A 16,633-nucleotide genomic window follows, 5' to 3' on the forward strand; every position below is an offset into this window, starting at 1 on the left:
GACTTTGTGTACTCATACGAAATGTGGTAGGCATTTCAGAACCATGACCTGAGGGTATGCATCAAATTCTGTGACAATACCACCTATTAGTCAAAACTTTCAATAGCATGCTAAAAATGCTAACATCTAACTGTCGTTTTTAATACTCCTCCAACGTTTTTTGTCCAATCTTCACCAAATTTGGCTCACATTATCTTGAGACCTGTCTAAACAAAAGTTATTAAAGGAATTTTCATATTCAAAACCATTCACATGTAATGTGCTGGTAAATGCAAATGCAAAAAAAAAAAAAAAAAAAAAAAGCAGGATGTGAGGGTATATCTCAGCAATGCATCATCATGAAACTTACTATTTTTTAGGACCATGCCTCGAATTTAAAAGAGGTTTTGTGACAGTGCCACCATGTGGTCAAGAACTGTAACAACTAAAATTTTTCTCCTTATGTCATTTGAAGAGTTTGTGCTAAATTCACACTTCCTATAATTCCCAGGAGTATGCTGAAGTGAACGCATACCATCATCTGAAATTCAAGTGTACTTCCTGTCGACCATCTTGGATTTTGTCAAAATATTGTCCAAACATCACCAGATTTGGCAGACCTCATCTTGAGAGTAATTCTCACAAATGTTATCGAAATCATTTTTGAATATCCCAAATGATTTGTCCGTAATAGGCTAACAAATCTGACAGTGAAACCGCCAAACAGGAAGTGAGGCTGTATCTCAGCAATGACCTTCCACACAGACACAAATCTTTGTAGGCATCTTCACGTCTATGCTCTGATTCTATGCAACAAATTTCATGGCAGCACCATGTACTGGTCAAACATTACAATCACATGCCAAAAATGCTTTCATCTAAGTGCCATTTTTGCTATTCTCCTCCAGATTTTTTCCCAATCTTGAGACCTGCCTAGACAACTGTCTACTGCCATTCTAGTCATTCAGTGGGCTATTATACAGACAACACATGAGTGACAGGGTTTAATATCAAATAACATTTTTTGAGCAATTTCATTTAAAAAAAACAAAAAACAAGCATAACATAAAACATATAAGTTTCGTGCAAATACTTGCACAAAGTGGGGAAAAAAGGCCCAGACTGATGACAAGAAAACATAAATACCTTATTTTTTTTAAGTTGCAAGAAGAAAAAAAATTGTCAAAACAAAAACAATGTAGTAGCAGACATGACCACAGGTCAAAGTAGCAACAGACAACACCACAGGTCACAGCAGTAGCAGCATTCCACAATTATCTGTGGTCAAAACATGCACATCATGAGTGAAACTACAAATCATTCTTAAATCCCTTTGCATAAAGTTATAGCTCTGCTTTCCTGTGATTGCTTATGCAACAATTGTAGAGCATCTGCGAATGTGTTGCTCACTGAGTCTGGGTGCTTTGCCTCCAACTATGCTGCTTGCAGCTTTAACACTCTCCTTGTAATTAATAAAATAAAATCTGCTCAGTCATTGCTCAGGGTCAATGCTGTGAAGCTGCAAATTCGTCATGTCATTTTATGACAATGCGAACGGGGGAAGTAGTGAATAAGAAAGCCAATACTCCACACACATGCAAACATGTAACAGAACTGGGCCTTTTATTAAAGTGAAACTGAAAAACAGATTTACTTTTGGAGATGTGAGTTATTTCAAGGTTGCAACATAATTCTGGTGTTTCTTCCCAGTTTGCAACAACTCTTTGTTCTGAAAAATAAAATGAAATAAAACAAAATAAAGTTCTGATGGGGGTGCACGGTAGCTTAGTGGTTAGCACGTTCGCTTCACACCTCTGGGGGTTCGATTCCCACCGTGGCCCTGTGTGTGTGCGGAGTTTGCATGTTCTCCCCGTGCTGTGGGGGTTTCCTCCGGGTACTCCGGTTTCCTCCCCCAATCCAAAGACATGCACGGTAGGCGGATTGGCATGTCCAAAGTGTCCGTAGTGTATGAATAGGTGTGTGAATGTGTATGTGAGTGTGCCCTGCAATGGATTGGTGTACCCTGCCTTGTGCCTGATGCTCCCTGGGATAGGCTCCAGGTTTCCCCGTGACCCTGAAGGAAGGATAAGCGCTATAGAAGATGGATGGAAAGTTCTGATGGAGAAGGAAAATGTGTGGATGCAACTCACTTGTCCCAGTGAAGCGACATGCTGATGGAGAGTACTGGGATGCTGGAAGCCTCAAAATTCAAAGTTAACACTCATATTTGCCACGCCTATGAATAAAAATCAGACAATAGAGATGTCAATGAATTGAAAAATAGAGCTTAATGAAATTGAGGGAAAATTGCTGGACTTGTCTTTCAGTGAACTGAATAAGTTAATCTAGGAATTGAAACTAAATGAGGATGTGAAAAAAATCAACTCGCTCAAGGAGAAGAACAATTGACTGGACTGTCAGTGCTCATATTTGTAAGTAGTAGAATTGAAAACTTTGGAAGAGTTGAATGTGTTGAAAATGAGTCAGAGAATGAGACTAGTGATGAAGTCCAATCTAAACCAAGTGACGGGCACCCCTAGTGGCAAAAATGACACTGAAGAACTTAACTGTTCTGAGATCATGCAGAATCATGAGCCAGTGATCGTGCAATTCCAAACATTAAGACCTGAAAATGTGCATCCTTTATACAGGAGAGAATTGAGAATAATTGGTCAAATTGGTGAATCAATCAGAAAGATAAGTTCAATTACAACAGTTTGGAAAGACAGATTCAAACAGCACTGCGAAAATGATATGAGGAGAATGAAATTGTCATAGCAGTTTTGCAAGCAATAATTTCTGGTGTCAAACTGAAGAGTTACCTGGAAATCCAAAGTGATTTGACATTGAGCTCTCTGAGGCAAATCACAAGTTCTTAGTATATGTAATAGATCTTAGACAGAAATTTCTGTTTGCTTCTGGAAATTCTAAGGATGGTTTGAACTACAGTACTGAACTTATCCAGAGACAGTTCTTGTGAACAGTGATGACAGGTCTCCAAGAAGACTGCATTTGTACTGATCTCAAGCCTTACCTTCAGGACACAAAGGTGACTGATGAGATATTACTGGAGAGGCTAAGCACTGTTTACAATATGGAAATGGAAAGAAAAAACTATCAGCTGCTAGTAAAAGATGTAAAGGTTACTGTAGTCCAAGATGATGAAATCAGCATACCAGAGCACACCAGTAGTCTCAAAAAGGAAACGGCTTGCTCTTCTAAGCCCAACACCCTTGTGGAGAAACTTGATGCAAGGAATAGGACCATTTGTGATGTGTTGCAAAGCTACACAAGTAGCCAGTCAGAGTCAAACAAAAAGAGCTGATGTAAAAAGTGCAAACTCAAGACGAACACCTTACAGAGCAAATGGAAAATGACAAACATAGACCAAAACATTGCAAAAAAATATGAGGAATCTAATCCTGAAGGCAAATGTACACACTATCACAAATGTGGTAATAGTGAACATTTTGCTATAGGCTGTTGCAAGCACAGAGAAAATACTGTCACCACAAATAAAGTAGAGGTTACACTTAAAGTGGGGGAAATAATTATTGAACGCGTCAACATTTTTTCAGTAAATATATTTCCAATGAGGCTATTTTTAAATTTTCACCAGACTTTGGTATTAACACAAGAAATCCACACATATAAAGAAATCGAAACATTAAAGTACATAAATGAAGTTATGTGTAATAAAGAGGAATGACACAGGAAAAAAAGTATTGAACACGCTAACTGAAATTTATTTAATACTTAGTGGAGAAGCCTTTGTTTGTAACAGCTTCAAGACACTTCCTCTATGAAGATATTTTTCAGGTGTGATTTTTGCCCATTCTTCTAAACATATTGTCTTTAAATCTTGAAGATTCCGGGGGGGCTGCTTGTGAACCTTGATCTTTAGCTCTTTCCACAAAGGTTCAATTGGATTCAAGGTGATTGACTGGGCCATTCTAATTGAGTTTTTTTTGCTGTATGCTTTGGATCGTTGTCCTGCTGGAAGGTCCACCCACATCTCATCTTCATCATTCTGGTGGATGGCAGCAAATTCTTCTCAAGAATCTCCCGGTAAAGGGCTCCATTCATCGTTCCATGAATTATAAGTCTGCCAATACCATGCGATGAAGAACAGCCCCACACCATGATGCTTCTTCCTCCAAACTTCACTGTTGGTATAGTGTTTTTAGGGTGATATGCAGTGCCATTTCTTCTCCAAACATGGTGTGTAGTATGACAGCCAAAAAGTTCAATTTTGCTCTCGTCTGACCAGACTACACTCACCCAGTATTTCATAGGCTTGTCCAAATGAGTTGTAGCAAACTTTAAAAGAGCTTCAACATGCCTTTTCTTTAGTAATGGAGTCTTGTGTGGTGAGCGAGCATAGAGGCAATGCTGGTGGAGTGCATTGCCTATTGTTTTCTCTATGATGATGGTACCTGCTGCCTCCAAGTGTTTCTGGAGCTCTTTCTGAGTGGTCCTTGGCTCTTGGGCTACTCTTCTGACTATTCTTCTCCCTGGTCAGAAATCTTGCGAGGAGCTCCTGTGCGTGGCCGTTTGGTGCTGGAGTGACCATGGTACGTGGCCGTTGCTTCCACTTGCGGATAATGGTGCTTACTGGAAGATTCAGAATATATCTGTATCTGATTCCATCAATATGTTTCGCAACAATAAGGTTGCGAAAGTTTTACCCATCATGAGATGTTTCTTGTGTGACACCTTTGCAACGAAAATCCTTTTTATAGACCATCAATTTACTAACCCAGCTGATATTAATTTGCAAAGACAGGAGGTATGATTACTTTCTAACTACTTACAGATTTCACCTGGCTCATTGCCTTACCTTGCCTTGGAGAACTGCTTTTTCTTATCATCTTCAATACTTTTTTCTTTTGTCATTCCATTTTATTACACATTACTTAATTTATGGACTTTAATGTTGTGACTCCTTTATATTTGCAGATTTCTTGAGTTAATACTGATGGCTGGTGAAAATTTCATGTGAATGGCCTAATTGGAATGTTGAAAAAAATGTTGAAGCATTCAATATTCAATATTTCCCCCACTGTACCTCAACTTCAGCTTTAACAACACAGACACATTTTCCACTGTCAGAAAACATGTAAAAACAGCAAATATGGAGGGACCAAGGTGCTTAGTCCAGTGCAACATAGGTGGGTTCAGTACATGTGTATTGTGGGACACAGGACCATAAGCTTCAATTAGAGATCTGAATTGGTAAATTAAATACTTCCCAGACACTCAAATCAGGCCAGTCAGGGAACATCTTGATGAAGGTGAGCTTAATCTTATTGGAGCTAATGGCACAAATGTACCATACGAGTGCTGAATGGAAATCAGTTTCAGCCTACCAGATTAATCTGGTACCAGTGCCTGTATTCATGAGTATGAACCCTCTTGAAAAACCTATCTTCAGGTTCAATGTGATTAAAAAGTTAGCTCAAGATTCAGCAACAAATAACCCAATGCCTGAACCAGTTCATTCAAAGTCTCAGCTTTAGATGTAGGGCCAAAGAAAGCTAGAGCTGTCCTTACCATTTTAAAGAAACAAACCCACAATGCAGATAGTCACATTTGCCAGATTTGGGCACCAGGATATGATTATTTCCAAACATGGAGTTGCTAAGTTCACAATGGAAGGTTAATCAATAGACAACTTAAGGGAGCACAAACTATGTTAGAACCAAATGAGAACACTCCATGGCCTTCTGGACTGGAAGTTCTGTCACAAGTAGTTCAGCTTCATAATGAGGATGGATCAGTTATTACACTGACAGTAGAGAAGGAAATGACAGTATTGGGAATACTGTATGTTGTAGATGCTACTCTGGTCCTGGGCATGACGTTAAACTGCATCCAATGGGGTCGTTGGCAGCAGGGCATCTGATGGTGGTCTTGTAGCAGATGGATCTTGAGTAGCTGGTAGCTGCCAGAATGAGCTCTGCACACAGGCAGCTCACACTAGATAGTTGCTTCCTTGTTGAATTTTGGGCAATAGCAGGGTTGAGGCATCTGTGGGAGTGTCGGGGCAGCCCTTTTTATGGATAGAACTGCATGCCTGGGAAGGGGAAGCACCTACAAAAAGTGGGGTGAAGAAAGCTTGCTCACAATCTACCTGGCTGGCTCACCGTGGCCAGCGGGTCTTCACTACTGCGGTAAGAAGTGCAAAAAGATGAAACTGACTGTTGCTACATGGAATTGTCTCATCCTGGGAGACTTTAATGCCAGGGTTGGTAAGGACTATACCACTTATGACGGTGTTATAGGCAAATTTGGGAAAGGCAAGAAGAACACCAATGGTGAGTTTCTGTTGAATGTTTTTGCTCAGAGGGATCTATATTTATTACAAACACTTAATTCTATCAACCTGAGAAGAACTATTTCACCTGAATGCATCCAAGGTCAAATCATTTCCATTTGCTTGACTATGTTGTAACTATGTTGTCAGACTGTCTGTCAACTAAAGCAATGCATGAAAAACCCCTAGTGTGGCACCCAAGAAATTGGATGTCACCAAGTTAGACAGTGTGGGCCATCAAATGAGACTGGTTACAGCAATACCATCAACTCTTCAGAATGACAAAGACCCACTCATTGACATGACTAACATTGAAGAGCGCTGGAAGCTGCTCAGGGATATCACCTATCTCACTGCTAGTGAGGTACTTGGCCAGCCTAAGAGAAAAACTCCTGACTGGATTCCAGAGCAGATTGAGCCAATCCAACAACAGCTTGATGAGAAGCAAAAGCTGTACATACATCACCTGAAAAAGAACACTGATTGAAGCTAAGCAAAATGTAAGGCCGTAAAGCGAAAGGTCAGATCCGGATAATAAAGAATATCTGGTGGAGCAGAAAAGCAGATGAACTGCAATCTTTAGCAGACAGGAATGACTCCTATGGTATATTCTTGGGATTGAAAGCTATTTATGGACCAAGAGGCAACATAGTGGTCCCAGTGAAATCAGCAGATGGAAGCACCAACATAAAAGACATCGTTGAACATAGGAAGGAGTATTTCTGCAATCTCCTAAACCAGCAAGTGTAGGCCCACATTTTGCCTATTACCTGAAGACACTTAACATAGAAACAGATACTCACATATTCAATTGGAGAAAGAAAAATAAGACACCAGCCGTGAGTGAGAAGAAGCAAGGGTCCAGGTTTATTTGTTCCGTTCCACCACACGAGATCCACACCGTTGAGAGTCTCAAAAGTGATCTGACACCCGGAGCTGAAGCTCTCTTATTTATATAGTTTTCTACACCCAAAGAGCCTTCCCATAATACCATTAGGTTTTAGAAAGAGCCTTCCGGTAATACCATTACCTATGCGAATCAACAATTTTGAGAGACCTTGGTCTCACGGTGTCCGCTGTTCCCATAGACGGTTATTTTGCGGCTCTAGCCATTCCCATGGACAGTTATCTAGCAGGTGTTGCCCAGCTCCAATACCCTTATAATTGGCCCGTCACATTTCATCCTTAAAAAATAACCTGTGTCAATGTCAGTTCTGACTGGTCTGTCGTAAGCAGAGGATTTTTCACACCTTCACACACTTATGAGTAAGTTTCTTTCATATTTGTTCTACATTCCTGTTTTCTAATGTGGTTTCTTTCATATTTTGTTCTACATTTTCTGTTTATAACGCATAGTTTACCCCCTTTACTTTACTCTATACCTTATAATATCCTTATAACATCCTTGTAATACTTATAATATTCTGCATTCCTTTCGTGTGTGTGTGTGGCTGTATAGGCCTCTATGTGTGTGTGTGTGTCTCTTAGTTGACCTTCTGCCTGCGTCCAGACGTACTCCACCTACACTCTGAGGCCTACCGCACTTAATCAAATACATGTATTGTTATCCCCCTGTGCCTTGCTTATCTGTGTGTTGTGTCTTAGGTGAACCTCCGTTCATACAGTCCACCAGCTAAGTGAATTCTAAATAAGATTACATATTACTCATACTAGGTCTCGCTCATGTTTATTTCTTGTGTTTTTCATATACAACACAAGGCACAGCTGATCCAAGTGCATGTGGAAGGCTCAACTAGACCAATCAGAGAAGAGCTATGTGGACGCATCACCATGGTGGAATTAGATTTAGCTCTGAAATTTACCAGAAGTGGCATTCCATCAGATGTGTTGAAACAAGGCGGCCCCACTCTTAAGTCTAAGCTCTTGGACTTATATAATGCATGTTGGCAAATCAATGTCTTCCACAGAATTTCAAAGATGCATTGATTGTTACAATCTACAAGAAGAAAGGCGACCGAAGTGAGTGTGGAAACCACAGAGGAATCTCTCCTGTCGACAGCAGGCAAGATCATGGCAAAGATATTGCTGAATAGACTAAAATCATCTCAGAAAAAGTGCTCCCTGAAAGCCAATGTGGCTAGAGCAGTCACTGACATGATCTCCACTCTGAAACAACTACAGGAGAAGTCAGACAAGCAGCAACAACCACTGTATCTTGTCTTTGTTGACTTCTCAAAGGCGTTTGATATGGTGGGTAGAGAAAAACTCAGGGAAGTGCTTCGAATGATGTGTTAAACAACTTAGAACATGGCATGTTTTGAGACTGACAGGAGTTTCTTGGTGTCCAGGTGTGCCCTGTTAGATTGTTTAAGCAATTAATAGTTCTGAATGTCTGCTCTTGGTCTGAGCCAAGGGTTTCACCTGTGAAGACTGCATTTGTTGTTAAAATTGATGAACCTATATAAAGTCCAAAGAGCTGTCTGTGGGAGAAAAGCAAGCCATTTTGTAGCTCAGACCTGAAAAAGAAATAAACCACTGGTGTACAAACAACCAGACATCGAATGGTTTCAGCCAAGGAAAACAACAACAGCTGTGAGAAACACTGTGAGAGCTGTGAAGAAAAACCCAAGAACAACAGTCAGTGACATCACCAACAATCTCAAACAAAGTCATGATACAGCATTCAAAGAAGAGGCTGCTTCTGGAACCGGCTCATTATTCTTTAGTGATGATCGAACTCAGAAACATGGTCAATATCACAAAATTGCTTAAATAAAATTTTTCTAATTTCTCTGTATTTTAAAATATTATTTTAAAACATATTTAAATGGAAGAAGACAAAATCCAGATTTTCAATGTATCATGTCTGTAGCATACTTTACATTATTTTTAAGAATGCATATTACATTTTAGGCAGTAGGGAAGAAAATTAGAAGGATTTACATGATAATGAGAATGTTTTATTGGGCTTTTGCACTGGCGCAGCTTCACTGCTCTTCACTCACAGGAAGTTACCAGTTACCAGAGGGGTTTTTTATGCCAAGTTGCAAAATGTGTTGCTGTACCTCATCTCACACATACTGACCATGAGACTTGTGCACTCTGCTCAGATCTCATGGTCTCACACCAAACCTTTAAAATATCAGTCTTATAACAAATTTAAAAGCATATTGACCAATATATTTAAGTTTATGGCTTTGACTTTATTTTTAATTTGCTGCCTTAGAGATAACAAATGAAATCTGAAATCTAAATGGTTGAGCCCTTCTGCTTGGTTACTTAGAGACTAGCTAACAATATTCACTGGCAGCTCCTGTAATTGGCTAGTTAGCATTGCTGTAATAGCTAGCCATCAAAAGTGAATGTCTAGCAGTGCACATTCAAATGAAAAAAATTAAACATTAAATTGCTAATGTTATCTCTGATATGTATGCATAAACTACCCCAGTCTACAGGAGGGATGTGATTTTTGACGTTTCTGTCAGAGGTAAATGTGCCAGGATCAGGGTCAGGCATACACTTATTTATCTAATTTATTTATGTGATAATATGTTAAAACAATGCATTAATATAAACAATGCAGCTGCACTACTGTCAGAGCTTCTTTAGAGAGGGCAATTTATTTCTATTGTACTGATCTCTTTTATAAAGCAAAACAGTGTTTTTAAATCATGATGCATCAATGCTGTAATTTTGATGTGAGAAAGTAATTATTTCTTTTGTTTTATTATAAGGGACAGGTTTAACACTGTATGCCACACAATGATCAGGAAGTCGTTTGTGGTTTCTTGATGCTACAGCTTGAGCAGAACCTGTCTCAATGTGGTTTTTAAGCTAAACTTTTTCAGTGTGTACAAAGGGTATCATTTTCACATGATTGAGAAAATCCGGACTTCCTGTTTCAACTCTTCACAAAAATTCCTCAGTCGCTGGGCGTTTTCCTTTAATTTCATTGATTGCCATTTTAAAAAAGTGTCATTTATCATTTAAAAATGAAATAACTGCAGTTATGACCTCCTACAGATTGTTTGCTTTGTAGATGTATAGTCTTCAGCATGGCTCTTGTTCTAGTTCTCAGATACTATAGTACTCTGGCAATATTTCCTGTTTATCGAAGATGTAATATTTGTGAATTTTGCATAAGAAGCAATTCTGTTAAAAAAAAAAGAAAGTAATATCATGCTGCTGTACTGACTATCAGCACAATCAGCTGTGATTACCTGCGGCCTCATGCCTACAGCCATATCACAGCCGTGCTGATATTCAATACAACAGCATGCTTGCTTGTGCGATTATTGTGCAATGACTGTTGTGACTCTACACACACTATAATCTTGAAGCATGGTGGTGGTGGTGGTATTATGTTGAGAGGTAATATCTACTGTTAATTTCCATTTCATTTTTTAACACTTATCAGTGTTTAACTTTTTCAATATAATCTCTTATGCTATGTTAATTTTGGTGTAAAAGTGAGATTTAAAAAAAAAAAAAAAAAAAAAAAGAACCCAGTTCCTGAAGATTATTAGAATAGTATTGAAACAGACAGTCACTTGTGTTTAAATGATGCTATTATATGTACACATGGAAAATATTTATCTGGAAACCCACTTTGTGACAGCTGCTGCTCAAGGTGTAGCATGAAGGAACCACAAACCACTTCCTGAGAACTGTCTTACATTCAGCAAGAAAAAAAAGTTACTTTTTTTTTTTTTTATAAATATAGCTAATTTATACATAAATCAAAAATGAAATTATTATTATAATTATATTTCTACAGTATATTTAATAATTCATTTCTGTTCTCAATTAAACTGTAGCAGCTATAAACAGTCATTCCCTCATCAGCCTCTCTTTATTCTCTCTCTTGAAGGTAGTAAGATGGAAAAAAAGCAGCTTGTATTCAGATGATTACAAAGCTCTGACACTGGAGAATGCTTCCATAAATGTTAAATAAACATCTCCTTAACGAAATCTTCACAATATAAACAATTTTTTAAATATATTTACATGAAGCGTCCACTGTACAGATCCCTGTGAATGATCTGTTACTATAGAAACGACAATGTATTAGAGCAAGTGCATTAATATAAATCTGATTTGCAGCTGCACTACTGTCCAAACTGCAAGTTATAGAAAATTGATCAACACTTTGACCAATCAGAATTCAACAGCCTTTGGTGTATTATATTCTGTTTATTTTATTAAAAAGTAAAAAATAAAAGGAAAAACTTCAATAATATCCGATATGTAAGTTATACACATGGATTATTCAGTCTCAAAGCAGAAAATGACATCATAACATCACCGCAACTAAATCATTAAGAAAAAAAGATTATATCAGGATTCATTAGGTACCTCAGCAATTTTTTTTTAAAGCATACACCACAACATGTGAATAAGCTCAGAAGATGCATTAAGGTGAGTTGTGGGTTTCCTCACATGGATTGTTGATCAGACGATCCTTTGCCTATGACTGTAGTATGAAAAAATATGACATCTGTTCAAGATCACTGTTTACTGTCTACATGCTTTACAACTAACTTCCATTATAAAGAAAGGTAAAAGATGAAAGATAAATGAGGAAATACTGACTGTAGCTTCAGTGGAGCCTCTGGCTTTCAAGGTCAGTACAAACGTCCAGATGGACATGCAGATCTCAAGTACAGAGAAAACCAGGAGCACTCTAAAGGTGCTACGTACAACCTGAAGAAAAAAAATACAATCCTCTTCACTTTACCATGTGTACATATGAGGCTGATTCACAAAGTTAGACATTGTGTCCCTTTCTGATGTCACAGAGGGACACTGTTATTGCTATCACAGTTACAGAGTTTAATAGGAGAAATTCAGAGGATAGTCCTTTTAAAAATTTTCTTTCCTTCTGATATGAAAATATTTTATTAGTATTATACAGCCCCCCCAGAAACTATTGGAAAAGCAAGGCTAATTCATTTGTTTTTGTTCTGTAGACTGAAGACATTTGGTTTTGAGATAAAAAATAATAATAATAATATGAGAAGAGAGTTTAGAATTTCAGTTTTCTGGTATTTATATGTAGATGTGTTAAACAACATAGAACAAAACACATTTTGTATCAGACCACCCAATTTAAAAATTGGGTGCAAAAATATTGGAACATGTGGCTGACCGGTGTTTCTTGTTACCCAGGTGTGTCCTGTTAGATGGACTGCTTAAACTATAAATAGCTCTGACCATCTACTTTTGGTTTTAGCCTTCAGTTTCACCTGTGAAGACTGTATATGGTGTTATAAAGAATAAGCCTTCATGAAGATCAGAGAGCTGTCTATGGGAGAAAAGCAAGCCATTTTGGAAGCTGAGAAAAGAGAGGAAATCAATCAGAGACATAGCCAATACAACAATTTGGAATGTCCTGAAAATGTTGTACTGAGCAACAGACACCAAAAGGGTCGGCCAAGGAAAACAACAGCTGAAAAAACAAACAAACAAACAAACAAAAACACTAAGATCTGTGAATAAAAACACAAAAACAACAGTCAGTGACATCACCACCAACCTCCACAGGGCAGGGATGAAAGTATCGTAGTCCACAACATTTCGAGAGCAGAAATATGGCACAAATCTGACCATACCACAAGATGCAAACCACTCATCAGCATTAAGAATCAGAAAACCATATTGGAATTCACAAAAAAATACAGAGATAATCCAGAAAATCTGGAACAAAGAGTAACCTCTACCAATGTGATGGTAGAGCCAAAATGTGGAGAAAGAAAGGATCTGCTCATGATCCAAAACATACAAGCTCATCTGTGAAACATGGTGGAGGTAGTGTCATGCTTGGGCTTGCATGGCTGTTTCTGGAACAGGATCACTAATCTTTATTGATGCTGTAACTCATGATGGTAGCAGCAGAATGAATTCAGAAGTTTACAGAAACATTTTGTCTGCCAGTTTACAGATAAATGCATCCAAATTAATCAGGAGGAACTTCATCATGCAGCAAGACAATGATCCAAAACACACTGCCAACTCAACAAAGGACTTCATCCGGGGAAAACGTGGAAGGTTTTAGACTGGCCAAGTCAATCACCAGACCTTAACCCAGTTGAGCAGCATTTCACCTCCTGAAGAGGAGACTGAAGGGAGAACCCCCCCAAAACAAACAACAACCAAAAGAGGCTGCGGTAAAAGCATGGAAAACCATCACAAAAGAAAAAAACAACAGTTTGATGATATCATTGAGTCACAGACTTGATGCGGTTATTGCAAGCAAGGGATATGCAACCAAATATTAAGTGTTATTTATTTTAATTTACTTTAGGATTTATCTGTTCCTATACTTTTGCTCACCTAAAAATTAGATGGTCTGATCCAAAAGGTTCTATGTTTTATGCACAAACAAATGCTAATAGTTTTGGAGGAGACTGTATCCCAAAGAATAAACAAACAAATAAATAAATATGTTTTTAAAGTGATCACTTGTGTGAGACCAGTGCGATACAAACCCCAAACAGGATAATCACAACACATTCAGGCTTTTTCAGATCATTACACGATGGTAGTTCAGTAGACATGCGCACTAGATCAACAGCAAACACAACAATGGCTACAATCGCAGCCACAGCACTGATCATGTTCATAACCAGCGAGGATTTCACCTACCGAGAGAGAAAACAGAACTTTGATGTGAAACAGAGTAGCTACATGAGTTATACAGTGCTTCTCTAAATGCTCCTTTAATCACTTAAGTTTATATTTAATCATTAATATAATTATCCTGCTCTTTTCAAACAGTCATGGAGTGTCATACTGTAAATGCTCCTGGGAATGATTTACAATTATTTTTTAATATCCAGCATGATAAATAAAGCCTTTTCACATATAAATTTAGAAATAAGTGTAGACTGTCAGGTCTACCTACCAAACCAGGATGACGGTGGTCCACGCTAGCAGTTGATAGAGCACCAGAGATGATAAACTGATCAAAGGTAAATCAGAATGGAGATTATCAAGTGTTTCTTAAACACAACAATGTAAAATAAGGTGATATTAAAGCAGGGCAAAGAACATATGCAAAGTGATCCCCAGTACATGACGCCGCTGTGGATAGATATTTCAACCAAATCTTTGGTTACAATACCAAACATGAATATCACAGTCCCGATCATTATCTGCACAGTCTGTGGAAACAAAAAGGAAAAAAGTCTTACTATTGAAGTCTCAGGAAATATTTTATTTCCTAAAATATTGTTCTATTATTACAGATATCATCATATTATATGGCACTCATATCTCACATCCTAAAGGCTAAAAAATGAGGCTAAAAAATGCAAATTACACAATTTATTGTATCAGTGTAGGTTAAAAATAAACACATATGAAAAGAAATTACCCCCAAGGATTTCGGGTCTACTTTCATCGCAGGTACAGGCATTTTCACTGAGATTTACTGTGATCCCGTAAACCTGGGAAAGATCATACTCATATTAATCAGACATTGAATAGTTCACAGTAATGCTAGAAATATGTATGAAATGTTTAGGGTTATATGGGGGTTGGGTAAGTGCAGGATCTGAGAATTGAGTAATGCAACACGAAATGTGAAACATTACTGATTTTTTTTTTTTTTTTTTTTCAAATTGCTCAACATAATATAAACAGCAATGAACAAATTGTTAAGCATGTGGAAGTGTCATACATTATTACATTATCTGGGGGTGGGGGGGTGGGGGGGTCTAGGTGCTAGACCATCTCTGCTAGTGTGTCACTCTCTTTATTAATCTTAATGGAAAGTAGTAAAGGAATGTGTGTGAGTGTGTGTGTGTCTGTGTGCATGTGTTTGTGAGTGAATGTGTGTGTGTGTGTGTGTGTCTGTGTGTGTGTTTGTGAGAGAGAGAGAGAGAGAGAGAGAGAGATGAAAGCAGATGAAATCTGAAAATGTGAAGGAGAGGACAGTGTTTAACCATAAACCGATTATACATTCACAGACATGTACACACACATTTTACTCTGTTTTAACTGACTCCGCCCACTAATCACTAGTATTCAAAATTTGCATTAATTTTTATATTTAATGCATTCATCCTACATTTTATTTATTTTTAATGGAGCACTCCTAGCCTTCTGTTTTCAATGCTCACCTTTTTAACCTTATATATATATATATATATATATATATATATATATATATATATATATATATATATATATATATATATATATATATATATATACATATATAAATCCATGCAACCAAATTACTTCTACCATTATTAATTTTAGGGGACAATTTGGACTGATGATTTAAAAGCAGTGAGTAAGATGAATTGACACAACCCCCATAAAACAATTATTATTAAAATGGGCAAACAACTGGATTGTAAAAAAAAAAAAAAAAAAAAAAAAATCATCTTTTGAAACTAATGTGTAAATAATTTAACAGGCTTGCAAGGTGATTTGCCTGTAGCTCTTACAATTCTTTTAAAAGATACTTTGAAAGCAATCCTTTTCTACATCATCATTTCATGTATTATAAGCCATGCAACCCACTGGACTTTTATATCAATGTACTATACTGAGCTGAAAAGCTTGTGAAGTAAACCAAAGCAAACAACTTTCGGAAAATGCTCTGTGGTTTTTAAGTGTGAAAAGAAAAACCTGGTAACTGCGCATCTGGAGTCCAAGACAGCAGTATTCAGCAGTTTCACACAGTTTCACCCCCACAAATTTCCGGCTAAGCGTTCTCATTTCAGCAGTGTGGAGTTTAATGAGAAGCGATTGCTTAACCAAAAATTTTTGTAAATAACTTTCTAGAAACATTCCTAATTCAATACACACTGACTGTAATTAAATTCTTCATTTATGTCAATAAAGAAGAGCAATGTTACATGTACTACCACAGCACTGTTGAATGCTGGATTCTGATTGGTCAGAAAACTCTTACAGTAGTGCAGCTGCAATGTAACTGAGAACAGAAAGTAATTAGTTTTTTAGTTGTTCCATAAAATTAAATGTACTTATAAACAGATAAAATTATGATGTGTTGTTCCTTAATAATATATTTGTTGTCAAATTGCTGTTGTATACGGGGAATAAAATATTTCAGTATCTCTGTTTCATCACACCACCTCATCATTGATTATTATACTATAACAGCATGACACAGTGAGTGTTAAAGTGCTTACATATTATATTAACATTGTATTCAGTGGGAATGTAGAATAAGGTTCTTTCTAAATAAAACGTTTTAACATTCTTAATGCAGACATCACCACATTTTGTTACATTTATTGATGCCAGCTGAATTGTTTTGAGTGGTGAGCAAATGAACACAATATTTATTATTTACACACACACACACACACTTTTTGAAATTTAGATGCCCAGTTATTCAAC

At 37.4% G+C, this 16,633-nt stretch overlaps 1 long non-coding RNA gene across 1 annotated transcript; it reads right to left on the reverse strand.

The window, feature by feature from the left end:
- Positions 1-11,368: 11,368 nt before the first annotated feature.
- On the reverse strand, positions 11,369-14,765 carry LOC128615277 (uncharacterized). Its single transcript, XR_008387179.1, has 5 exons — positions 14,631-14,765; positions 14,160-14,418; positions 13,744-13,896; positions 11,849-11,959; positions 11,369-11,729 (listed from the first exon to the last, which is right to left on the reverse strand). It is a non-coding gene; the product is annotated as an uncharacterized LOC128615277 (long non-coding RNA).
- Between the last annotated feature and the right edge of the window lie 1,868 nt (positions 14,766-16,633).

Source organism: Ictalurus furcatus, chromosome 12 (assembly GCF_023375685.1).
Source record: "Ictalurus furcatus strain D&B chromosome 12, Billie_1.0, whole genome shotgun sequence".
Taxonomy (NCBI): domain Eukaryota; kingdom Metazoa; phylum Chordata; class Actinopteri; order Siluriformes; family Ictaluridae; genus Ictalurus; species Ictalurus furcatus.